This window comes from Rhyacophila brunnea, unplaced genomic scaffold, assembly GCF_057557595.1.
Source record: "Rhyacophila brunnea isolate RB1 unplaced genomic scaffold, BYU_Rbru_1.0 scaffold_10, whole genome shotgun sequence".
NCBI classification, from domain to species: domain Eukaryota; kingdom Metazoa; phylum Arthropoda; class Insecta; order Trichoptera; family Rhyacophilidae; genus Rhyacophila; species Rhyacophila brunnea.
The window spans coordinates 10,986,435-10,993,758 of NW_028232752.1; positions in this window are offsets into that span (position 1 = coordinate 10,986,435).

Sequence of the window (7,324 nt, forward strand, 5' to 3'; positions counted from 1 at the left end):
AGCCGCTTTTATTGTACCCATGGTGTCACTGTATACTGATATACTTATAGTCTTTAGCAATTTTCCTTGAATCCCAGGAGCTGACGCTCGCTTTGTCAGAAAGATATTTTTCACAATATTATTGTTAACATTATTTTAAGGTGGTATTAGGTCGTCCATCCGATTAATGCATTATTAGTAAACTGCATGTCCTACCTATCACCACACAAAAAATAATTACTCTACGTTATCAACAGATGTCACTGCATGCCTCTCAAGTTGTCATTCCATTCGTATTCATTGATATAAACAAATTCCAATATTACAGCCATTATCGCACTACAACTTACTATTATATTATTATAAATTTTGAGGCATTTATGTTATTAGCAAAATTTGACCACAATCAAACCATATTATGAAATAAAAACAAATTGATGATACGGAAAGAATTGAAAAGTGGTTTCAAAATATTTATATTTTATCAGCGCTTTGATTATTGGTTATAATTTATTCCTAAACACAAAACATTATCTTTTTTAATATAAAAACTTTGTTAATACACAAATATTTTTAGATCCGTAGAAGTGAATATTTCTAGTGAAATAAATAAAAGTAAACTACCAAAATAAAACTACGCAACTGATGTGTGAAAGAAAGAATTTAGATAACACAGTGTACTCTCTCTTTTTCTGCTATCACTTGAAAATTGCAAATATGCTTCATTAGTTTTTTGAAAATCAGTTATTTAATTTTTTTCCGACCATGTCCGACCTTAATAAGATCATATGGGCCTCCACATAGTGGAGGTTTGTATTAACAGATTTTGTTTTTATGAGAAATAGAGGTCTGTTAATTGCTCAACCTATTAAGATCACACCCTGATTCATACACAAATTTAAAAACAATATGACATTGTGAACTTTCCAGACCCGGGATTCGAACCTGAGATCCACAATGTTATAGGCCGACGCTCTGCCGAATGGCTTATCATAGCATCGAGTACTTTATAATACATCATTATTTTTCAACCCTTTCATCCACTGCGGCCCATGAAAAATTATAAAATGTATAAATTATTGGCCCCTCCTCAAAATAGGTTGTGAACAGGTTGTGGATCACTATTTTTCAGTAATACCAGGGCTTGAAATGGACCGGAGCGCCGTTTCTGTTCGTGAAATCGGTAAAGTTATCGCTCCGTCTCGTGGAAAAAATAATTTGATCGTCTGAACTAGATAGGTCATTTATAATAGAAAATCTAACACACGTATTTTTATGAAATACACATAAAATTTGATAACTATGTAAATATCTTTAGAAAACTGTCGAGCGCTCCGGTTCGTAAATTTTTCCATTTCGAGCGCTGAGTAATACCAACGTCAAATAAACCAACATTTTGGCAAGTTTTTTTTTTTTAAATATACCGTTTACTCATCGTTATAAATCCTCATACGGTTTATCGATTAGTATTTTTTTGCAGACATTTTATTGCAAGTACCCACATATGTATGACTTCAGTTAACCTGAATAAATATTAATTTATTTTAGACAAACACGTAACAACAATGTTGATATAGGAAATGATTTATTAAAGTTACATCATAGTCCGTAATAGATAGCATACCTTCATGACTCAGGTCACCCATCACCAAATTATTTTTCCCACCCTGCTCTACCAACTCCGTGAAGCGCATCAAAATTGGAAAGATTACCAGCTAATTTCTTCGCAATTAAATAAAACTCACAGCTTTACTTAGGTGATGGAACACATTGGCGTGAATCCAATGAACATGGATTCGAATCCTGCTAGGCATCGTATTAAAAAAATACTAGTAGTCTCTGATGTATTCTCAAATTATGTATCTTAAAGGGTAATGGCTCCTCCGTGATGTGCATCCCCAGGTATCTAAAATGAAGGCGTCCCTGTAAAAAGGGTCTATATATAATACATTGGTATCAAAAGTGATGTTATTGTATTTAAATGGCCTTTATAACAGTATAACCAGCGTAGAGAATTTAATTTTCATAATATCGCTTCTCGCACTTTAATCACACTTCTTATAAAAATTCGTTCGAAAAGAATGACTAACGTAGAAGACATGCGATGTATAATATGAACTTGATTTTTTTTTTTAAAAATTATGTTTTCATTGTGACCATGAAACCATGAAATTGATCTCCAAAAACCTTACAAAATACTAAACAACAAAACAACACAAGAACACTACACAAAATATTTAATTTTGGCTATAAAGAAAATTAAAGATATAAATGGAGGAACATAATTACTGAACGTTAATTTAACTAACCATCCCAACCACCCTGTACGAAAAAGTAAGGGCATGGTTAATAAAAAAATATAAATGTCTTTAAAAACTAGTAGGATTTGTTTGTCAGTGTTATTATTCTATTAACTTATATGGTGTACAGTTCTTATTTGTATTTTATTCCAAAGCCCCCCCTTTGTCCTTTTTGTGTTGAACTTTTTTAGAAATATACTATGTATTTTTTAAAGTATTTCCATGAATATTTTTAGCTATTATTCAATATAAATATTTTTTCAATATTTATACATATGTTTTGATACCATATTATGTATTATGTCAGTATTTTATGACAATAAACAAGGAAGTGCTAGCTCACTTTTTTTCCGTATATATACCACAATTTTAAAGAACCGATTTTAATATCTTGTGATTCGCAACTTTATAAACTTTATCGGGTTTGTAAGGATACTTTCAACAATGAGGGCTGTCTTGTTTTTCCTTGTGACCATTGGTCTAATAGGATTTCTTCAAGCACAGACTAAGATAAGTAGGTACCATATATATTATTTAGATTCAATTACTCTGGCGATGGGTGTAGGTGTTGAGATCCGATATAAATAGTGCCCATTAAACTTTGTCAGTCATACGTACTTTTCATTGAACTTATAATACAAATTGCAGAAAGTGTTGATTTCTTTTTAAATGTAATTTAACCCTGCCTACCAAACCATAATAGATAATAAATATTATTCTATCGAAAAAATAATTAAATGTATGTATGATTTAATGGCATAATTTTAGATATTTTATAGATAGAAGAATATTTTTTATCTAGTATCTACTATGGCTTGCTTAAGGGAGAGTTTAATTGAATTTTAAAAACTAACCAATACCTACTATCTGCAACTTATATTCTTAGTTCAATGAAAACAAATATGACAGACAATGTTTAATCTGCACTGTTTAGGTACAATCGATATAAATAACCGTTACCATAAAGCTAGTGTATATAATATGAAAAAAACATTTTCAGGAAGACGTAGGTTGTTAATTTAAGATTTTTCAGCCGCTTTGTTCTTTCAGCTTTTTGTTTTTATGAATTTCAAATTTTAGCAATATGAAATATGTGATAATTTAAGTACAAAACACGTTTTTCGCAAATCGTACATACGACACACTGGCTCTAAGTACTAAGGGATAAAGATATACTTTTATAGATGCACACATTATAACCAGTGATCAATAAAATAAGTATTTTTTATTTATTTAATATATTATATATGTATAAGAGTGTATTATAGTTTATTTTGTCATTTTATATTTTATTCATTGCACCAACTTTTAAAGAATTTTTTTTAGTGGACAATATTATGTTTTCATCAGTTCGCTCAGTATAAATCATCTACTAACACTAAAACTATTTTGTGCCCACAGAAAAATATTTGATCACTCAAACGCTGTTAACGAGAATAAAACTATTGATTAATACTTAATTAAAATATAACAAAATATTAAGTTAAAATATAAATAATGTGTAACGAATTTTTTTTACGATATTTATAACACCATTACCGTACAGGCCAATAATTTTTGTAACCCTCACTTTTCACTAAAGTAACATTTTGATGGCAATGGACTCATTGCATACTCTTACACGAACTGGCCAAGTATCATAAGTCCCAAAAAATATTTTATATCAAAATAATTCAAAAGTATTTTTTAAACCATTTGTAACTTGACAAAAAATATTCCAGCCAAATGCTGTAACCCTCTAAACGCAAGCTACTGGTGTGTCAATAAAAGGAAATTCTCAATTTGTAATAAAATAATATACTTATATAAAATAATAAATAAATGCACATAGTTTTTTTAACAACAATTTGATATTTGAGTGTTACGCCAATTGGCCTGCACAGTGACGATATTATGTAACCTGTACCGTTGCCGTTATTTCAATTTTATAATTTATTATCTCTCTTCTTCTTATTGGCCGTGCACTCATGGCTGAGGATCGTGACCACATTTAAATTTCGCCATCCTTTGGGCGACTAAGACTTTCCATCCTTCTCGATCTTCCGCTTCTCTCAGGGCAGAATAGATGGTGCCCCCAGTCAGCTCTTTCACTTGGTCGCTCCATCGCGCAGACGCTCTTCCTCTGCTTCGCCTTCCCTGGAGGCTACCCAAAACTACCAGTCTCTCCAGGTTGTCCGGTCCGCGCCTGACAATATGTCCAAAAAACTGCAGAATTCTTCTCAGACATATCGTCGAGAGCCGTTCCTTTATCTTCAGTCTCTGGATGATAGACTGGTTCGTCCTGTGCTCCGTCCAAGAAATGCGAAGCATTCAGCGCCAACACCACATCTCAAAGGCATCAATTGCTTTCCGTTCTCTTGCCTTCGGGGTCCACGACTCGACTCCTTATAGAAATATCGAGAACACTAATGTTTGCATAAACATCATTTTTGTGGCAATCGAAATGCCCCGATCCTTCCATATAGTGGTTAGGCATGTCATCGAATTTTTTGCAATCTGTGTGCGCCTTCTTATTTCCGATTTGCATCCGCCCTTTCCACTGATGGTCGATTCAAGATATACAAACTAGTCGACTGCTTTGAGGTTTTGGAGTGTACTTGGTGTTGGTAGAAGGTTGGCCCGATCAACAACCATTAACTTGATCTTATTCCTATTAATAAGGAGGCCGTATTTGCGACTCTCTTCCTCTACCCGGTGTAGCAGCTCTGTGAGTTCTCTTTCATCCACAATGATTAGTGTGGTATCATCTGCGAATCTTAAGTTGTTTATTTTCTGACCACCAATAATTGTTATTCCGCCTTGCCAATGATCTAGGGCTCTTCACATTATATGCTCTCCATATATATTGAATAACTGGGGAGATAAAACACATCCCTGACGAACTCCCTTCTGGTTCGGAAACTCTCAGAAAACGCACTATTTACTCTTACCTTTGTGTGGCTATTGTAATATAAGTTTTTGATGAGACAGGTAAGGTGAGATGGAACTTCCATTTCCAGAAGTACCTTTTACATACAGTTCCATCTTACGCAGTCGAATTTCTTCTGATAGTCAATAAAGCATAACATCATAGGGGTATTAAACTCTCTGCATTTTTCAATTAGTTGTCCGATGTTCAGAATTTGTTCTCGAGTTCCCTTACCCATAACAAAACCTGCTTGTTCCTTTGGTATTTGTCGGTCGATGAAATGCTTCAGACGTCTGCTGATTATATGTAATAAGATCTTGCTTGCATGTGGAATAAGTGAGATTGTTCGATAGTTTTCACATTTACGTGAGGAACCTTTTTTGTGCAGGGAGATCAAAATTGACTCTGTCCAGTCCTTGGGCCATACACCACTTTTCCAGACAATGTTGCATAATTGATGTATGATTCTTTTCCCGTCATTATTGATCTTTTTTAAGGCTTCTGCGAATATGCCATCGCCATCTGGTGACTTGTGGGTTTTTAGTCTCTTTATCGCCTCTATCACTTCACTAAAAAGTAGTTCAGGTTCTTGCTTATCGATACGTACGTGAACCACCTGATCATCCTCTTCTGTATCTCTGTATAGGGCTTCACAATATGTTTTCCACCTTGCCGTGACCCTATCCAACTCCATAAGTAGTGTGCCGTCCTCTTCCTTGATGGCCCAGTTCATTTTCTTGAAATCTCCTGTGATTTCTTTCACTTTTTGAAAAAGATCGCGAGTTTCTACTCTGACAGCATGGGTTTCGATGTCTTCACACTTATTTCTGAGGAAAAGATTCTTGTCCCGCCGACAGAGTTGCTGAACAACTCTGTTTTGTTCAGAGTACCTTGCATGTTGTATAGTTGAATTAAGTCCCTTATTTCTAAGATCGGCTCTTGTTTGTATGGCCTCCCATGTTTCATCAGATATCCAGATTTTGCGACGTTTCGGATGTTCCTTACTGTTATTGAGTTTCTGGACTTCCTCCATCGCGCATAAGGTGGCTTCCTTCAACTTATTCCATGTTGTTTCGACATTGTCGCTGGGGTCTACGTATAGTGATGCCATTTTACGATTCACCTCATCGCTAAATTGCGATGTCGTAGTATCGTTAAATATAAACGGTCGAGTAGTCTCACATCGTTTAGTCTTTTTCAACTTTAATCTCATATTGGCAACAAGAAGTTGGTGATCGCTACCGCAGTCAGCACCTGTGTAGGTTTTTACATTAAACACTGATGACCGCCATCTTTTATTTATTGTTATGAAATCAATCTGGTTTCTGTAGCGATCACCAGGTGGGATCCATGTATATAATCTCCTAGGGTGATGTTGGAACCGTAGTTACCGTAAATCTGACACCCATTTTATGCAAGCTTTAAAAAAACAATATAACGTTCCATCCCATGTCACTTGAATACAATAACCTTTTATGTGACAATTTATTCTCTAATATCAGAGAGTCATTTTTAAAACTTTTTTTTTTACTGTGAAGTATTTTAAAACCAATCGGACCTACATAGTCATGTGATGGTATTATTGGATCTATAAAACAACTTGTCTCCCTCATAATATTTTTAATGTATTTTCTCTGTCTACTTACGATAAATGAATTATGTAGTTCTTATCAAAAAAAATGCGTGTGGAGTGAGCAAGATAAAAAAAATATTCAATTATATAGAAATTAATTATTAACAGTAATATAATATATCATTTAGTATGATCATAATATTTCACTTATATGTAGGTAATATTAAAACCAAAATAAAAATTTACACTACGGCAGTTTTATGTTTTACTATCAACTGGTGGATAAATAATTGTTATTCAGTTTTTTTACCATCATAAGAATTCTGATATAATAATTATTGCTCATATAACAGACCTACGTATGTGCAGCCAAGTGGGCAAGTTAAACATTATCAATTTATTTAAAAATTGTTTTTTATTAGTTAAGAATCTATAATTCCATTTTTATATAATATTAATACCGAAATTTCCATTATACCTATAAATTTTATGTTTTACTACCAAATAATAAATTTGATACCTACCACATCTCATTTGCTCCCATAGTGAGTAGTGCGGAGTATA